Genomic DNA, 21339 nt, shown 5'->3' on the forward strand with positions numbered 1-21339 from the left:
CCCACTGGGTAGCCGTCTACATTCCTCAAGAAGGATGTGTGGAATATTTCGATTCGTACGGATTGCCTCCTTTGGAAGACGATATCATTGACTTTATGAGAAGAAATGCTCAGACCACCCGATTCAATAATGTGAAATTACAAGGCACAGATTCCTTGGTGTGTGGACAGTACTATGTGTATTTTCTGCATCATCGCAGCCTAGGTTATTCCTTAGAACATTTAGTGACTCATTTTGATCCTCGTTCTTCTTCTAGAAACTATGTGAAAGTAGATCGATGGTTTTGTGACCATTATGCTTATATTTTGTCTCAAGCTAGGAAACGTAGTGTCCATCAATGGCCTAATGATTTCCAACAGTGGAAATCACAATTTCATTCACAACGTTGTCAGCCCTGTTTAAAGTAGACTGTCATTTGAGAAAAAATGTTTGGTATTTGAAAAAAATGTTTGATGTTATCATGTTGGATTATTGTTTAAAATATGTTAGAGTTGTTGTTGGTTAGTGTTAAGTGATTTTTGAATAAAAAATGTTGTGTTTTGAAAAAAAAAATGCCTTTGTGGTTTGTTTAGCTATAAGAATGTTGGATTCATGCTCTTTCATTTCTTACTATCCCTCTCATGACATTCACTGAACGTTGCGACTCGAAATCCGTGTGGGGGATGTTTTCCTTCACGTCCGCGCTTTGACTTTAAGAACCGGGGGTTGTTTCCAGTCTAACAATCCATTGTCGACTCATCCTCCTACGAAGATGTGCTCCAAACTAGCTAAGCTCAACGAAGCCTACGTGAATTTGCATAGGGTCAGACACAGTCTGATACCGAAGCCAGAAGAAATAGAGAATGTGAGAATGTTAAAAGTCACTGAAGACCTGATAGAAGAGCTCTTCAGAGAAGAAGTGAACAGGGAGAAAGAAGAATGGACAGAGAAGTACAGACTTCAGAGACAGCAGCAGCAGCAACAGCAGCAAGAACAACAACAGCAGCAGCAACCTGAAGCTGACAGAGGCTTTGTCGATTGTCGTATCGACACCAAAGAGTTCTTCTTCTCTTTCCGAAGAAGCAGACCTATCGCCAGAAAGTCTATCCTCAGAGGACATCGCATTCTTAGAAACTAAAAAAAGATTGCCATAGCAAACAAAAAACAAAAAAACAGCCCTTTTCAGGGCTACCCCAATATTCTAGAAAAGAAATAACGATCCATTTGCCAATGTGTATAAGTAGAGTAGTGTGAATATAAACACTCTTTTTTAAAAATGTGAGGGTATGTGTTTGTGTGTTTGTGTGTTTGTGTTTGTAACTGCTCAACTACGTTGGTGAGGATAGTAGATTAAAATGTCTTTTTTTTGGTGTTTGAGGTGTATATTTTGGGTTAGATTGGATTGCTTTGCGTATGTGAATAGTCTATTGAAGTGATTCATGAAAAATTTTTTAGAATAGGAATGGGTAGCATAAAAAAATGAGTGAGTGTTTCTTTTAGGTCCGCGCGTTGTTTCTTTGGTCATGATCTAGGTAAGATCAATTTTATGTTTTTTAGGGGGATGTTTTCCTTCACGTCCGCGCTTTCACTATAAATTGAAACTCGCTGGGCAGTCTAGCTACCCTTGTTGATTGATCATCACAAGAATGAATAGCAGAATAAGCAAACTTCTTGAACTCCAGATACATCTGGAATATGTCAGGCGCCTGTTAAATGAACTGGCCGCGGAGGCTATAGTAGAAGAGGAAAGAATAAAGAAGGAAGAGGAGGAGAGAAGACAGAGGAAAGAGGAGGAAAAGAAAATAGGAGAGAGGATGTCGTACAATATTCCCGAGACAGAGGATTGGGGTGTTAAAGCGAATCATCCTACCTCTGCGCTCCCCAGAAGAAAGGTGAAAGGAGACTGGGGAAGAAGATGCGTGTGTGGCGCCAGGCCAGGAAGGTGCCATCATTAGATAGGTGCATCTGGAGTTAAAAAAAAAACAGCCCTTTTAAGGGCTACCCAATACTCAAGAAAAGAAATAACAATCAATTTGCCAATGTGTAGGTAGAGTAGTGTGAATATAAACACTAACTCTTTTTTTTAAAAAATGTGAGGGTATGTGATTGTGTGTTAGTGTTTGTAAGAGCTCTGGTATGTTTGTGTGAATAGTAGATTATGGGTTTCTTAGCGTATGTGGAGAGTATAGTTTGGGTTTTATTATATGAAATGAGAAAAGTGGGGATGTTTTCCTTCACGTACGCGTTGTTTGGTCATGATCTAGGTAAGATCAATTTTATGTTTTTAGGGGGATGTTTTCCATCACGTCCGCGCTTTCACTATAAGAACCCACAAAGTTTGATGTTGGAACCATTCTAAGGAATAACTGAGACAAAATGACTCAAGTATCAGTTCTATTTAATCTATTGCGAGACATCTATTTCTGGATAATGGATGTAGAATATGTTTTAGGAAGAATAGAAGAGGAATGGAGGCATGGAGATATGAAAGACTTTGTAACGAGTCAAGTTCAAGGCCTAAAGACAGCAAGAGATATCATAGCAGGGATGATTGAAGAAGAAGTCAATAAGTCAAGAGGCTTCATTAACCCACCTTACTTCAGAGTGGGAAGTTTGAAGGAAGCACTGGATAATGTCATCAAAGTCAGGTGGTTCCTAGAAAAAATATTGTACTGGACAGAGTGGAGGAATGTAAAATGGGGATTGGAAAAGGTGAAGAAAGGGGAAGATCTGATGAGAAAAGTAATGGAGGAAGAAGTAGAGAAGATTAAAGAGAAATGGAGGGAAGAAAGAAAAGATGTGGAAAACAAAAAGAAACAGGCAGAGTTTGAGAGGTTGAATCAGAATTGGATAAAAGTTCAGGAAAAGTTTAGAGCTCTAGGTCATCCTGACTGGATGCCAGAAAAGGAGAAAAAGAAGACAGGAATAGTGACAAAAGTGAGAAGATGGTTGAAGAAGTGGAAGTGTTAGAAGAAACCCAAAGGCCCTTTTCAGGGCCACTCATAGGTCTCGAAAAGATAATGACTTTTCAATTGCCTACCCCTTTTTTTAAAATTTTTTTTAAAAAAATCCCATGTTTAATTCATTCTTGTCCCTAAATAAACCTACACTTTATTCCCCCATGTTGAATTCCCCTTGAGGCTAAAACGACCCACAATTTTTCTCCATGTTAAATTCCCCTTGAGGCTAAAACGACCCACGATTTTTCTCCATGTTAAATTTCCATTGAGGCTAAAACGACCCAGGGGTCTCTGTAATGCTAATTTCCATTGAGGCTAAAGTGACCCACTTCACTACTTTCGTAGAAAATGAATTGTTGCAATACGTTGTGATTATGGGCCGAATTTTAAGGTAAGAAACTGGATGATTGTTGGTGTGTTTATATTTTTTTGCAACTGAATGATGTAAGAAAGAGATATCCAAACGCAAAATAGATTCTGTCCATGAAGCAAATGATTGCATTGTGTGTTTTATAATGACAGGTTTCTAAAAATATTACCCCTAGTCCCATTCCACATAACAGGGTCATCGAAAACTGGGCGTACCTCCACGCAGCACATTTATATAAGAAATTATGAATTTACGTAGGAGTAGTGAGTACAGAAACAGTGAATTTTATTACCTCGTAAAAAAAAAAATAGAAAATAGAATGTAAATGACCAAGATAGAGAAGAGAGATAGCACCAGTACAATGAAAATGATGAGAGTACAAGTTGAATGAAATTACGAGAGAAAGAGAGTGGATAAGAATTAATGGAACTGTTGATAAAACATATTGATGTGTGTAAACGCAAGGGAAATCGCACACTTAAATCACAGGCCATTGAAATTCTATCATTGTAGTAAGTTAATGTCAGAGAATCCCCTCCAAAGGGAAGCATATGTGTGTGTGTGTGTGTGATTTTTTCCCTCCCTTTTGTCTTCATATTCTGGCATTTTATTTATTAGTGATATAATTTCAACGGCCTGTGTTGAAATAACTGGGCTTTTTTTTGCAACTAACTATTGCAATTAACTCATGGTTTATTGTTTCTTTTGTTAGATTGTCACAAATTCAGTTGTCTGTTATAGACACTTTAAGCAACATGACTATAGGTGGACACCCAACAGACGTTGCTTAAAATGAGATGCTGTTCCATCAATTTTTGCTTGGACAACTGAAGGGAAAGCAAGAAAACCACCCACAGTGAGACAACCAATTGCAGAGAAGGTGGAAAACAACATTTTGGAAGAATTTCAACGAATGTAAAAGAAATATCTGGCAAACGGCTCAAATCGTTACTCTATGTACAATAGGACGCCATATTTTTTTCTCAATCTGCCTATCTTAGACTCGTTTTCGCGATACATTAATATTCATGAGGATCATCAGGATCCAATTGTGCACGTCCAGGTGGGCGGAGCTTAAGGTGTAGCAACATTACATTCAGAAATAAAGAACAACACTAGCTGTGATTGGTGCATTATGTAAGAGTTATACTTTCTGTTAGGCTTAAAAAAAAGTTCGGCCTCTTAGCAACATGTGAGATGATGTTAATTCCTATTTAGATCATATTTTGTATTTTTTTTATATTTTTTTTAAAATGTGGTACACATGGTTGAAACTGTGTCTGTTGAGACTATATAACTCTTACCCCTGTCTAGTTCAAGCAAAGTTATCTCTCTTAAATGAATGGAGTACCTGGTTTTGCCCTTGTCAGATTGACAATCTAGCATTGTTCTCTATGACAGTGTGTGACATACATGATGAGGTAGGATAAAAAGTATATTTATTTCACAAAACATTAGCATTGAAGTATATAGAAAAAGAATTGGTACCGTGATACCAGAAGTAAATAAAGAACGCCGCCATAGGAATAACAAGGGGGGGGGGGGTCTTGCTGAATTAAATGTACAACGAACGTTATTGACTCTATTAGCATCGTATTGGTCGCTTTTCTTCTTATTAAGGAGCTACGGTATGTATTCCGATACAAATGCATAAATGTTGATATTTGTTCCTTTGTTATGATAAAATTATTTTAAAAGCCTGTAATATATACAAATACACAATTATTCTGTTACGACTCAAGGTCTTAAAATATGTACGAGAAAAAAAGTGAAAAAAACCCACAACAATTTTAGTAGAATCAAAAAGCAATTTCTTTCACTACCATGCATAATGACAATTAAAAAGACACAATATTGTGAATTAAAATCAAAATAATTATAAATGCCCTATGACAGGTCCGAAAATATTTAATGTTATGAATTCCAATAGCCTTGAATGTTATGATATAACACAATTATGCAATCCATAATGTCTTTTAATGAATTCACAAAATTCCAAAGTAATTTTAAACTAGAATGAATTATTTGTGTATCCAGTCGCTATTTACACATTTTCATTTTCATTTGGTCTATATCCTAAAAGACGCCGAATCATTCCAAAGGAAAAATCTTATCCAATCCTTATTTAAACACATTTTCAGTTGATCTATGTCATAAAAGAATTTGAATCATTCCAAAAGAAAAGCCTAGACTAATTGTAAATATGACTGGCCTTGAACCCAAATGCTATGTAAACATTCTGATTACAACTTATAGTCATGGACAAAAGTTAGCTCTGTAAACATTCTGTTTACAGTTTAAAATAATGGAAAAACGTTTAGTACCCAACGTAAACATACTTACTATTAATTCATTTAAAACAATTTCTTTACAATCTGTTTAAACGTAAAATTGCTCATTCAGCTATATACTGTATTGTAAAATACCCATCGTGCAGAAGATTTTCTAGCCAGAGAAGTAATGTATACAATACACAAACAGGGATTAGCCGACAGTGTCATTTCGTCTGCATGAACCGAATATGTATAGTTTACTATAGCATTAGAAAAATCATCGACCTTATCGTTGGGGGAAGAAAAAAAAAAACATACTTGCGCACATAACGACTTTTACAGTCATGGTGTATCGAGAGCGGGACTTGATATCCTTTCGCCATTACATACGAGATGTTGTAAGTTGTATATTACGGTCATAATTCTTATCAATCACTTCATTACAGTCATATTCGCTTAAATGATCAATGCAAAGAACATACACATTGATATTCTGTCGTATAATGTACCGACAAGTCACAATTTTGTTTGTTTTAGTGATTGTTCTTAATCATTCTTAACAAACTGCATATACTCCAGTTCTTCCAGCCTATTATCCGAATGCATGCAATTTACATTTGGATGTCACTATATCCGGGTATGTACGGTGGCAGTTTAGCACTTGGGCATCATGCCGTAGACATGTAGCATCATGCCCTAGCCAGACACATTATCCTGACGCCAGGCCGACCAGTCCTAACACTAACATCTTAATGCTGAATGACCAGCTAGGCAGCTGTTGGTACCATTTTTATAAGTCTTGGTATTACTCGAGGCGGACTATCTAACTAACGACTTAGGCCACCAGAGCGGTCTTTCTGTAAATGTAATCACGGTGTTAGGAAGAAAGTATTTAAGCTTATTGAAGTTGATGCAGATGCTAAACCATTCTAAATTTGTTGTTGTTATGGTTGTATTGCTATTTATCATCACATGATAGGCTATACATGGTGGCCATTATATTTACTATAGGAAAAACCCGGTAAAAATCCGGAAAGAACAAACGACCCATGAGAAGCTACTGAACATTCTAGGGCAAATAGCATATTGCCATGGTTCATATTTTTCAGAAAAGATTATTTATTTACTATCATCGAAATGGAACGTTTTTGTCAGCAAACTGTGAAGTACTGAAAATTCATTCGTTTTTGGAAATTATTCATAATATCTATAAAAAAAATAATGTTTGAGAAAGCGTTTTCTTTTTATTGCAAAATAGTTTCGAATTTATCTTAATTCCAAAATATTTGTTATCAGTCCTTTAAGACCATTGTCTAATTGTCTAGTTCAGAAAATGTAGAACTATTTAAATGACTTGAGAACCTTTCCAGTGATATCTATGATGTTGGTTGGAAGTTTGCCAAAATCATTCATGGCATATCCTCATTTGAGAAACAAAATGGGTGGTTAAGGAGAATTTTTTTATTCCAGGTCATCCAAGAGCCATTCACTCCTTAATAGGTTGGACTGGACATGTGCAATATTTCAGTCGTAGGTTTTACCTTTATTTTCCCACTAGTACTGTATCACAATATGGGAAAGTTTATAATTCCTCCCGATGATATAGAAGAAGAAGTCATCATGGATAGACGCACCGGCAAGCATATGTACATGAGCACACGTCACAACAGGCGCATGCGTCAGCTAATAAAACAGAACGCAAAGTATTCTGGACTATCCAGTGCCTAGTGGACTGATCGAAACAAAGCTGCTCATATGAATTACGATGCGAAGGCTGACCATACTGGTAGGCACTCAACTCCCGATCATATATCGGTGTTATTTGGTTGAATAAAACAATTTGTTTAATAAGTATGTATTGCTAACCTTTTCAACAGATTACCAGTAAACATCATAAATTGCGAAAACATTGAATAATCACTGTGTGTTTGTACTTTGCATAATCATTTTATTATTAGATTATTATAATGGTTCCCTATATATTTTGAGTCATACGAATATCTTGTCTAAATTATCTTTATTGAATAGCGAATATAAATTGCAAATAAAACTTACAGTACCCATATATGTTAAAATCAGTAGATATTGGATGAACGGCCTCCACTTGATTCCGAATAAAAAATCTTCGTTGTGGCAAGTAATCGAAATTATTTTACAACTTACATATTGCTACACGGTAAAGTGTAGTGTATATACTGTTTGTTGGAATCGACTGAAACATTTGACCGCACGGTGTCGAGGCAAAACAGTATATTTCTATAATACCAAAGCAATAATGTGCTATACTTTATTATATACCTAAGTGTGAAATATAGAAACTTACTGTCAACAAAATGTTCCTATTTTTGTCATTCCTATATTTTCAATTGTGGAAAACAATATCCTTATATTTTCACAGGTAAAATAATATTTCCCACCATATGTATTATTCAGTAGCACTTGGTTGTTCCAATAACATCTGCATGTATTAAAGATACGCCTTGCTCACTTGTATCTATAACAATAATACGTGTCCTTGTTCTTCTTTGTCGATCGTGTCTATTTTTTTCTCTTGTGTCATGTGCATAACTACGCCTTAGGTCATAATCTTTTCAATACATTAACTAATAGATTCCATAAAATTATTTCGAAGATGAAGTGCAAATGAAACGCTCTGGTAATAAAACAATCCAAAAACAATAATTAAAAAACAATCCACCATATCTAGCCGCGTTCAGATGGTCCAATCCTTACAATCCTTTCAGTACTTGGTTCTAATTAATTAATTAATGAATTCATTTAATTTGCTCTTTTTTTTCAACCTTTAATTTTTAATTCTGCTTCCACTGTTATTCATCAGAACACACCATTGAGCCAGATGCGGGTGTCATGTGTGAGTATAAGGGGTTTCACGGTTAGTATCTCCCCTTGAAAACACCAGAAGGCATCTCGGTGCAACTCACTTCCAGATAGTTCAATCCACTAAGATGAAAAATGTAGATCAAGAATGTAGTACAGCTAACATTCCTTCCTTTGTTGGCTTTATGTTTCGCTAACCAACTGTAGAATGGCGAACTATCCGGAACTGGAAATTTTTTGGGCATGCGCATTGGAGCTAAGGGAGGAAATTACAGGCGCTACGATCAGTAACTCCGTTGCAACCGTGAAACCCCCTATAATTTTGACAAGTATACATTCGATACGAGTCTTGAGTCACATGAGGTAGAATGTAGGAGTACAATGCTGACGATTTAATTTACAATAGATATGGGTCTCATGCCACATGCGGGTGGAAGTTGGGAGTATACTATTGACAGTTATACAGTGGAGATAAGCTCAGGCCACAAGCAGGTGGAAGGTGGGATTATACTTCCGATAATTTTGCAGTTGATATGGGTTTCAGTCCACTTGCGAGTGGAAGGTGGGAGCATAATATTGACAATTTTATAGTGGATTTGGGTCTCAGTCTGTATTCAGGCGGCACATGAAGTATAATGCTGACCGTATGCAATGGATATGGATCTCAATCCACACGCAGCTGTCAGGTGGATGGATAATACCGATAGTTATGCAGTGGATATTGGTTTCGGGTCACAGCAGGTGTCAAGTGGATGTATGGTACTGATAATTATACAGTTGAAAAGCGTCTCAGGTCGCACGCTGGTGGCAAGTGGATGTACAGTATGGTCTTAAACTAAGTAACAGAAAAAGCAAAACCAACAAGCTAAGTAAAATTCGACATATCATTTAATTTCCTAAATTATAAAATGAAAATTTAAGAGGAACTTACAGTATTCTCAATGAAATCCCCAAAAGTTTTAAAAGTTCTAAAAAAAAGTCCAAAAGTATACAGTGTTCCAAATGAATTCCAACACTGCTCCGAATATATTCCATGGTCTTGAATGTACTGATGTACCAGTGGTATGTAATATGCAGAGGTGCTAGCAGTCTCGATGCCTCACAATGATATGATCCAAAATGTTTTTTGAATGAATTCACAATAATCACAAAATAGTGATTTAGTCCTAAAGTCAATGAAGGGTTTGTAATTCCAAAGAATAATTTAAATAAACAAATCCTCACAAAATATAGCTTAACACAATTAAAAGACTGACTTTAAGATAGAAATAAGAATGAATAACTGCTTACTTCTTCCTCTTTATATACATTCCCACGTCACTTTTGTCGCAAAACAACACACTCATTGCAACGGAAAATTATTCCAATCTGTATACAGATTTTTTCTTGAGTACCTTCGTAGGCCATAACCAAGACTGGGTCTAGAAATATAATCGACAATCATCGACAAAACTGAGCTATGTAATATGTTGTTTACAAATAACCATTACAATCTACACTCACGGAAAAATGTCAAACACAATATATATATATATATATATATATATATATATATATATATATATATATATATATATATATATATATAGAGAGAGAGAGAGAGAGAGAGAGAGAGAGAGAGAGAGAGAGAAAATGTCATTTGATGTTACCTCAAAAACTTCATGAAGCAATTTGACCAATGTGATCAAAAGTTCAGAGGTAAGAAAGGCTTTCAAAAAATGTAACTTATGCCCATCCATCATCAAATACGGCCAGCATTACTTAAAATATATGACTGAAATTTCTTATAGCTATGTTAAGATTCCAAATCACACACGAAAGCACCGAGGTAAGGAAGGCTTACACACATTATAAAGAAAACCTGTTCACAATTCAGTTCAAATTACCAAATTTGACTGTAAGCATAATGTTTTTGAAACAATTCCATAAGTACACAAATGATACCGACCCTCTATCGACTATAGCCACGTCACTAAAAGTAGCAGAAAAAGCACAGTTCAACAACTTTATCAAAACAATTCAAGTGTTCAAACAGCTTGACAAACCTTTAAATACAGCATCTAGGTATAAAGGACTTTCAGTGTAGGGCAAATGATATTGACGTAATTAAATATGGACGAAGATATAAAATATAATGAAAACCTGACACATTTATTTTCCTCATATGTGCAATCAGCAGAATAGGAAGAAAGTTCCACAGAAAGCAGACCCCTGATCCAGATTCCGTATCCAATTGCCAGTGATGGCAACAGTTTTAGTCAGTTGCCAATTTCGCCCGCCTCACCCCTGCGCCATCACTGCAAACTGCTCTTGCATTTGGCTGTTATGCATTTGTTAGTCAGGTGTGTGATCTCATACCCACTTTGGCCTGTTGTTATCATTTTAGGCCTCTGATGATAAATACTTTTCTTCTACACTGCTAATTGTTTTCTTAATGGCAATTTTTAGCAAAGAATTTGCAATCAGGATATTATTATTTATGTACATGAAATACCGAGATTAATCGCGAGAAATTCTAACTATAGAATTTAAGGGTAAAGTAAATGATAAGATAAAATTAGACCACTTATCGAAACCAGAAATATATTCTGATTAAAATCAGATCTCTAATGCCCTTCGTGTATAACAGTGAAGATCTGATTTTAATCAGACTGGCAGAAATGTAGCCCTATTGAGCCAGTATCTACAATTGTGGATTTGTCGAAAACTATAGTCACCAGATGGTACGAATCAATCCCTGGAACGTGTAGGAAATCGATATATCGCTCTAATTTAGGTTTCCATCTTTCAAACTATTATTTATATATTTTGTCAGAATTTACCATACATGATGGATAGTTAAGTCGCTATAAACATGTTCGGGCAAAGTAACCCCTGCGTCAGGTAGGGTTATAGTGTACCCTCCCTAGTATTATATAGCATGGACGGCGTCAATCTTACTGCTCAAGGACGCGTAATTCAGTAGGACTTTACCCATAAATATACTGATAAGTACAACTTTATCTTACAATTTTAACTCATACATCAGCAAGTAACATCCCGATTTCAACCACCGTTTAATCTGGAGAAACGTGAAGAGACCGTAGGCTCTTACAAAGAGATCTCTGAAGAACAAATCTAGGTGAATATTGGGAAAATTAAGGCATCTCTCTCTCTCTCTCTCTCTCTCTCTCTCTCTCTGTGTGCATCAAACACATACCGTGTATTGTCTTGCAATTAGAGTTATTTTCCTAACTAAAGCTCTCGGTATAATTAATATTTTAAAAATTGTAAATCATCGGGATGAGCAAGCCTGAAGCAATTCACCTTGTCCACTTCAAAAGAAGTTTGAACAATGGTATGTATGTATGTATGTATGTATGTATGTATGTATGTATGCATGCATGCATGCATGCATGCATGCATGTATATATGTATGTATACATGTACGTACGTACGTATGTTGTTGTTGTTGTGGGGTTTAACGCCATTTTTCAGCACACGGTAGGCTATGCATGGCGGCCAGTTTTAATGGTGGAGGAAGAACCCGGGAAAACCCCGGAAAGAACCACCGACCCATGAGAAGCTACTTGTAAGCTTTCTCACATACCCACATTGGCCGAATCCTAGACTCAAACCCACGCAGACAGAGGTGAGATGGCAGTGATCCGTAACGGAGAGCGCTTTAGACCACTCGGCCACTCGGGGCCACATGTGTGTGTGTTTGAGCTGGCAAGAATAATCAAATAATTGGCAAATAGATCGATGCATATATTATAATCGATTACTGATACAAAAGTAAGGTAATCGCTGTTTTTATTTCGACATTTTATTGGGATGAAACTTACTCATCAAGTTTCATTCAATAATACAGCATTTAAATGAAAAATCAGGACATGGTTCTTGTCTGTTGTTTTAATGCTTTTTTTGTTGCCAAGTACTATCATTATCATGTACAAGGTTTTGCAATATAAGCTGGTGTGGCGCACTGTGCGCGTCCACCAACACAGCTATTGTCACTCTCCCACAAGTTCTCAGTCTGTACTTGTAAAGAAAAGAATAACAATTGATTGAATCGATAGAACGAGGCCCATAATCCATATCGGCTAAGGCCCGATCAACTCGATAGAACGAGGCTTACAATCTATATCGGCTGAGGCCCGATCAGCCCGCATTAGTTTGTTCAGGGTTTTCTGGTATGTCGGCAGAATCATAGCTATATTGTGCCGATTAAGAGAGAGATAGCAAACCTGCTAAATGCATTAACCTTGCAAACAAAATCTGAGGTAAACAGGGTAAAATCCCGCAAATATAGGCTCAAAATATTTCATAGTAAATTGCATTCTTTACAAAGATCAAGAGTCAAGACTCGAGCTGGAACATCACTGCGGGTTGCCTTATCAAGTTGGCATAAAAAAAGCCTTATATAAATAGCATAACTCGTTCAGTGTGTGTGTGTGTGTGATTTGGATTTTTAACGTAGCATAACCATTTTTCAGTCATATCGCTACGATGTCTGCAGTGTGACAGTTTATAGTGATGTCTAGCACTGGTGCATCATGCCGGAGACATGTAGCATCATGTCCCACCCAGTCACATTATCCTGACACTAGGCCGACCAGTTCTAACACTAACCTCTTAATGCTGAGCGTCAAGCGAGGCAGCTGCTAGTACCATTTTTATACGACTTTGGCATGACTCGGTCGAGCTTCGTACCTGCGACCTCCCGCGTCTGAGGCAGACGCTCTAACCATTAAACCACCAGAGCGGTCATAACTCGTTCATAATAAAAATGTAAATGCATACATGTCGCTATACATTTTATAACAGCTGGACAGGGCTTTAGTGAATATCCTAATAACACATCAAACTGAGCAATAATACAACAAGTCAATCGGAAGTTCACATACTAATTAAAATAAAGCAAATTTCAGAACTGTTTTAATGGCAAATAAGATGCTCCCGACAACAACAAAAAAGCACCCGCATAGTATACTATACTTTTAAGCAGAATGAAAGGGGCACACACTTTTGTCAACATGTCTGGCTTTTCTGCTTCATATTTGCATACAGATGTCACGTCTCAGCAGCAATAGGAACATTACTATCTTGGACCTGGTCTACATTAATAAGTAATGTCCTGTATTTCTATCACGCAGTATCGATCAGAAACTACAAGTGCGAGAGCTAACGTTGTGCTTTTTATTTCTTGTCGAGCATTTACTGTCGAAAATTTTATCCAACCCTTTTGTCACCCTACCCTGCCAGAAGAAGGGTGAGCAATTCGCTAAAGTCAATATAACCCCATTCCCCCTACCCTGCATTCCACCCGTACCCACATATAGTAGGTAAGTCTACAGGCAAAATGTGTGCAACTCTCTTTTGTGAATAGCGAGTACAAAGCTTTTTAACAAGCATATGTTATGATTATGACCATAGGATTATGGCCATAAAACAAGAGTCTCAAATGGTTCTATTATTGCTCACACAGGTAACTGATATGTCTTAGCTTGTGAATGCAAATACATCCTTGTATTGAAACCTGAAGTGGAGATAAGCACTTTGAATAATAATATTTGTATGGTTTCGGCGTAAAACTTACATTGCTTTTGCAGTAAGCATGGGTTTATGCGTCTATCCTTCTGCCTCTCTGGTCATTACTTGGAAATCGTCGAGAACCACACTCAGGGCAGCCGTTTTGACTAGACCTCGCGACTACAAGGGTTATATTTGGATTCCCACCGTCGGATCAACTCAAATCAGCTACCGATTTTCTTTTGTCTCACATTTAGGCAATGGGTTCTTTTCCGCTTACTAATTAAATCTGAGAGTGTCTCAGAAGTAAAGCGCATTAGCTAGTTGTTAGTTTTAAAATTAAAAGCAAACAATACAAAATATAAATTTAAAATAATTTTTGACTAAGGGTATTGATTCAATGAAATGACATAAAAGCAAATAACATCACATATCATTTAATATGGAAGCACCATTTCATGGCCTTTCTTTCTTCGACACGTTTTAGGGAAATTAAACAATGGCGTTTATCACAAGTCCATTAAAACATACCTAGTTTAGTTGGGCTATGCCCGCTTTAAGGTTTCTTGCCTAGCGGCTTTGATACGAGCCAGATGTCAAACCTAACAGGACAATAGATTAAGTTAGCCCATAGGACTTAACACACGCCATTGTTTTCCAAATTCGTCATATCCTTGAGTAATTTCATCCACCAAGAGTGCTATTAGTTAAATTTCTTGTTTGCATTTTCACTTGAACTTAAAATTCAATTTAGTTCCTAAGGCGCATTAATTTGCATTTATAACTTGTTTTCCTAGAATGCATGCATTTCGTTTTCTATTTGGAAATGCCTATTTTTTTTTTTTTTTTGGCAAGAAGGATAACTCTGCATAACCCCAAACCTGCAAATCTGCACGGTCCTCAACATAGTTGAATTCCCATGCTTTATAGGTACATTGTCAAAATAAGGACGATTTCTCAAGTTTGGTCAAATTATAGTGAAATATTTTGTAATGAAGTGGTTCAAATGCTTTTATTAATATTTCCTAATTTTTAGTAGCCGCCCAGATTTGATGGCTAATTGTCATTTACATACATTTAAAAGGTCATCATCCTGATGAAATTGTGTCTTTCGTTTTTGGAGAAGGGGTTTATGTTTCTAATTATAGCAACCGCAGCCATATTTGAAGGCGGATGAACATTATTGTTTACATAAAAAAAACCTTCATGCCAGTATAATTTCTGTCAAATCCGGTGAAATTTGCATGCGTTTATTAAGAAGTCATTCACATTGTTTTTAAATATTTTTTTTAAACAGTTGTCATATATAATGGAATAAACGTTTGCATACAGTTTTAAGGTTTTGATACCAAGATGTTTTCTGTCAATTTTAATTTAATTATGTTTAGAAAAGTCCTTTAATAGTTTTTTTTTCTTCTAGTTTAGCAACGAAAGCCGCATATGATTATATATCAGCATCATTTGTAAACATTCAAACTGGCTTGCCACGATGTTCTCTGTCTGTCTGTCTATGTCTGTCTGCCTCTGTCTCTCAAATGTGATCAAATTTTGTTCAGCGGCTTTAGATAAGTAGTCATTTAAATATTACTCTATTTTTAGTAACGATTGTCAAACCATAAGCCTACATTGCCTTCCAGTCAGATGAGCTAAGAAGTGCGTTCACAAGAATCGATCGTTCACTTCATTCAGATGCCGGATAAGCAGGTCAAGAACTCCAAAGAACTCAAGAGAGCGGAGTTTTGTCGATAAGCACGATAAGTAGGGCTGGCAATAGTTCTAGAAAAGTTCGCGAAATCAGTGTTTTATCGATACGCAGGACAAGTATGGCAGGCAACAGTTCTAGCAAAACTGGATAGAGCAAAGTTTTGTCGATATGCAGGACAGGTATGGCAGGCAATACCTCTAGCAAAACTCGCGAGAGGAGTGTTTTGTTTATATGCGCATCTTTTCAGATGTTCGCCATCTGCTGATCAATTGAAAACTGTGTCACTACTAAATACACAAGATTGTGCCAAGTACGGTAAATTGGAGGCATGGTGAGCAATCTGATTAGGTAAATCTACCCCTTTCTCCTTCACTTTCTACTTCTACTCCATGGTGGATATGACCTAACAAAAAGGGCAGAACTGTTCTGCAAATAATGTGGGTACAATTAATATAGGTCGCTGTGATATGCATTAAGTTTCATTGCAATCTACTAATAATTTCAAGTGGTTTTTTGTTGTTGTTGTTTTCTTTTTGCATTCACAAATTTCTGTCACGCTCTGCAAACAACAAGTGTCGAGTAAGAAAAAGGCAGTACGTTAGAAAAATAAAAAGTGAATCAAGATTTGTCTATATGTACGTCTTTAGGCAATGACCACAATGTGTACCAAGTTTCACTGCAGTCCTCAAAACATGAAAAAACTGCGGAAATGGTTGGCCTACCGAGATTTTTGTCACACACTGTATTAAACTATAAAACAATTTGGGCATTAGGAGGAAAGTGATTTGTCGATATGCGCAGGTTCCACGTGATGACCATTAGTATTTCCATCTTTATGGAAATCCATTAAAAATTAGGGATTAATTATGGCAACATGACCCATACATGGCATTAAGCAAACAGCCACAAAGGGCAATAACTCTAACACAAATTGAGGGAGCAAAGTGATCAGTCAACATGTGTATCTTCAACGGGTCACGAAAATATTTACCAAGTGTCTTGGTAATCCGTTAAGTACGGCCGGATAAGTTGTGCTAACGATGTTGTGTCTCACACACAGCAACAAGATATAAATGGTAGTAACTGTAGAAATTGTAGTGATAAACTGATTATCGAAATGGGCATTTGAAGGTGATGAGCCTAGTGTTTACCAAGTTAACTGTAATCCATCAAAAGCTGTAGGACTAGTTGCCCCTACAACCCCGCCACCCAAAAAAAAAAAACCCAACAAAACAAATCTTCAGGGAATACAATGAATTGTTGACATCTGCATTTCCAAACGATGACAATAGCATGTACTAATTGTCGCAGCGACCCATTAACAACTCCTTAATTATAATAAAAGTCATACGTGTCATGTAAGCGCATTCACCGATATAAATTAAGAAAGTAATCTCATTTTGAAAATAATCGCAATATGGTTATAACAAAGTGTATTCTATTGTGATTTTTTGAGTGATCTGCACATTAATTGTCATAACAAAATTTATAAACTATAATTATCGATCGCTATTGACTTTTACTTTGGCAGATAGGCATTACACTGGGTTGAGAAAGTTGATATTGGATTGAGCTATTGCTAGTACAGGGGGAATCAATTACGGTCATGTGAACAAGAAGTCAGGCGCATCTTCATTCACTGAGGACTAACAAACAATACCTTTTATTCTTAGCTTGTACAAATGAATTTCTTCAAAATGATAATTTAGCATGATGAAAAAAATTAACCAAAATAAATCTAAATTGACAGCCGTGTTTCTACTGTCTTTTACGTGCATGATAACACATATTTGTGTTGGAAAAGAGGTATTATGTACGAAGTTACACAATTGCCTCCAATTTATTGGACTCGTGTGCTGTTGTTTTCTTCTTTTCTGCCAGTGCTTTCCCAGGCATTGTTTATAAATGACGACATTATCGCGTCTCTGTCTTATGCTTGTAGTATAACTTTTTCCCATCCGCTGACGCGTTTCCTCTTATATCATAGCGCGCGACAAACACCGGTATAAACGGGATCACTCCGCTTGCTGGAATGCCTAAAAATTTCGAAGTACGTTATCATTGAATTTACCGTTAAGCATTTTTCGAGGAATTGGTACAATAGTCTTCAATGAAAATTTGATGGACAAGGCGCGATATAAAGTAAATAAACGTAATTTAAAGGTATATGTAATCAAATTCACAAAAATGAAACCTATTGCTGCAAAAAGTGACTTAGAGCGTGTACATAAGTTGTTTGAGTTGTATTACAGCTGCAGCCATTAGATTGTGTCATACCACCAGCAAACGTTATACGTTTCGGTGTTTTTCAAACCAGATCACTACTATTTAGGCTCGATAGAATTGAGGACTATATCCAAAAGTTACTTATCTCCGAAATTGTAGAGATTAACAACATGAAAAATAATTCACCTCTAAATTAAAGATTTGTCTACGGAAGTGCTTCAGTACCTATTTGGCAATGTTTTTAAATGCAAAACACATGCCAACTTATCAGTTTACGAATAAGTGAACTATGTTCAAATAACAACGACTAGAGATATATTAAACTGACCTTAGCTAGTCGTAAATGTACATGAAGAAATGGAGTCAAGTGTTTGGAACTAGTATATTAATCTTAACATACTGACGTGACCTCCGAGTTAGTTCGCGTAGGGATATCATCCGAAATTGGATAGTAAATCGTCTGATATCAGAGTTGCTTATTCAGCGTCTATGTCACCGAGTCACACAACACCAGCTACACGATATAAGGTCAATAGCTCTAACAAAACATGTAGAAGCAAAGAGATTTACTGACATCTGCATCTTCCAACGAAGATCAAAACATTAGTCAGGCTTCGTGTCAATCGACTTCGATTAGTTGTACTGATCAGGTTTTGACATACACTGCATTCAGAATCAATATCGTCATCACAACTTACTAGAGAAGTGATATTTGGAAATACGCATTTGTTGTTGTGGACTAAACAGTACAATGTTTCATGGCAACTCGTCCCCCCCCCCAAAAAAAAAAAATAATAATAAAAAACTAACTGCACTAACAACATACTGAAATTATACTGAAAAAATAGCATCGGCAGTTTTAGAAAAAAAATATTTTTGTTAATAATATATATATATATATATATATATATATATATATATATATATATATATATATATATACATCATGGATGTGTCTATTCGCAAGGACGCCTTGCAACGACTTTTGGAAAGTATTAGCACAGCTGCCGTGTGCCCACAATAAAAAAGACTATCTGCACAGCGACCGTTCAGTGAATCAGGAACGAGTCCAAAATATTCCCAATGATGTAAATTACACATAACACATTATGACCCATCGATGCCATTTCAAGATTGGCGGCCGATTTATTGGATTATGAAACACCATAATAGTTCTATATTGTCTATTTCTTATGGCGGCAGTACTCCAAATTTTACCAACGACTATTCGCATGGCTGCCGTTCGCTAACAATTAGAGGCTAGTCCGTGATTTGTGGTTTTCCCAAGAGAGAAAGTTGAATACATTAATTTTACTTTCACAGTTCAGAATTTTGTTTTGGATAGATAGCAATAAAATAAGGGAAAAAAATCTTCCAATGTATCGATCACTGCAGTCGAATGGAAACATGTCTAATTGTCACGCAAAAGATGTAGGTTCGACTCTCGCTCTATTCTATGCTTTTTATTCTTCGTGTGTATTTTGTTATCTTGAATTAATAAAGAACTATGATAATCATATCTACTAAGCGAATGTACACAAACAATGCTGATCATAAACATTAAGCAGCTGACATTTCCTAAGAAATCTCGTAATTTCAAACTCTTAATACAATTCAGTTAGACCACTGATTTTTGCATAAAATAAAAAGAAAATCTGTTTGTTCTGAGTAAATAACGGAAAACGTTCATCCATTGGGTGAAAATACCCATGTGTGGTTCACTCAATATTTACTCAAAAACCTTTATTTCTACCTGAGGCGGAGGAGCATAGCGTCGTACAAGTTTTAACAACGATGACTTGCAAATACGGACTTAAATGTAGTCAGTTGCAAAAATGAGTGCATTTTGCTGATTAGGTACGCGATAGTCGTAATAGTAGTTTAACATATATTATGTACGAATAGTCTTTCCAGGTGGGGTACACGGCAGCCATGCGAATATTCTGTATCAGTCAAAGCCTAGGCCATACATGAATTCAAGTCTTTCGAAACATTTAGTTTACGACATGTCGCAATATACCCCACGTGACTCTATATCAATTTAGTTGATTTTATTTTGCACAAATGTTATGCTTTTGAGAAGATAAATAAGCTGTACTTATTTTCTTTCTTTTTTAGCAATGGCTTCAACACGACAAAGGTTTACAGGTAAAACAGCTCTTGTTACTGGGGCGGGACGAGGATTCGGCCGAGCAACTGCGATAGCTCTTCACAATGAAGGCGCAAAAGTTATAGCCATGGACAAAATGCAAGAAAACCTGGACAGTCTAAAGAATGAATATCCCGAGATCCACACATTTCCAACTGACATCTGCGACTGGGACAAGACGAGGAATGCCATTGAAAGTCTGGATACAGTCGACCTTTTAGTTAACAATGCCGGGATACTAAAAGTTCAAAGCATTTTGGAGACCACCGAAGAAGTAGTAGACCAAACTATGGATGTCAATTTTAAAGCCGTCATCAACATATCTGCAATTGTAGCAAAGAAGCTGGTTGCTAATGGCCGTCCAGGATCCATTGTTAATGTATCCAGCCTTGGGGCGCTGGGGCCTACCCGCAGCCAAGGCCTATATTGTGCTTCGAAGGCCGCTGTACAGATGATTTCCGACGTAATGGCGCTGGAGTTTGGGCCTCACAATATTCGTGTCAACTGTATAAATCCGGGCCCAGTTGCTACAGATTTGGGAAGGATTAATGGGGATGAAGTTTTACAGTACATTGCGGAGAAGACGCCTTTAGGAAGGTTAGCAACTGTTGAAGAAATCACTAAAGGAATTCTTTTCCTATTGAGCGACGAGATTCCCATTATGCATGGACATCATCTTGTAGTGGATGGAGGTTTTCGTTACGTATAGGGGTGTGTGGGCATCTTCGGGTTTCTTCCAGTTACCGTTTTATCAGCTGCAATAGCACAGAAAGCTCAAGTAAACACATGACAACATTCGAGCCAGACGGACTATTTTTTTCTTTTGTAAATTGGAGAGGGGCATTTGGTTACCATAAAGGAATTAGAAGTTTAGGAATGGCTCAATCAAAATATCATATGGAATATATTGTTCTGAATTTGCTTGCTTCACAAATAAAGATATACTCAACTGAAATTTTGAGTGAATTAAATATTAAATTTTAGAATCATGAAACATTGGTCACACTGACTTAATTTTCACTGAAAGCTGTAGTAATCTACATGAAAAATCTATTTACCAATTCAAGTGGCTGAAAATATTACCTAAAGACAAACTCGAATCCAAGTGGTGATGACAGGCAATGAACCAAAAGAAGACCACGCGCCAACAATCCATAAGCCAGATAAACTCTGTAATCTGGCCTTAAAGTATCTTGTCTTCTCCTGAACGATCCTGCCTCACCTTTGAGAAATAATGAGAACCCCATATCTGCGGAATTCCATTGCTTTATTTCAAGTTTTGGGGTATACCAAATGGGGTAATCACTGAATTTGTTCTCTCTCTC

At 36.7% G+C, this 21339-nt stretch overlaps 1 pseudogene across 3 annotated transcripts; it reads left to right on the forward strand.

Moving 5' to 3' along the window:
- Positions 1-11438: 11438 nt before the first annotated feature.
- Positions 11439-20882, forward strand: LOC149784183 (D-erythrulose reductase pseudogene; annotated as a pseudogene). 3 transcript variants are annotated; one of them, XR_016414109.1, is made up of 3 exons: positions 11452-11541; positions 15887-15987; positions 19984-20882. The product of XR_016414109.1 is annotated as a D-erythrulose reductase pseudogene, transcript variant X2 (transcript). The 3 variants fall into 3 exon arrangements; XR_016414110.1 differs by having other exon boundaries at positions 15887-15970; XR_016414108.1 differs by lacking the exon at positions 15887-15987 and having other exon boundaries at positions 11439-11541.
- Positions 20883-21339: the final 457 nt, after the last annotated feature.

Source organism: Sinohyriopsis cumingii, chromosome 14 (assembly GCF_028554795.1).
Source record: "Sinohyriopsis cumingii isolate HCF-2022 chromosome 14, ASM2855479v2, whole genome shotgun sequence".
In the NCBI taxonomy this organism is placed as follows: domain Eukaryota; kingdom Metazoa; phylum Mollusca; class Bivalvia; order Unionida; family Unionidae; genus Sinohyriopsis; species Sinohyriopsis cumingii.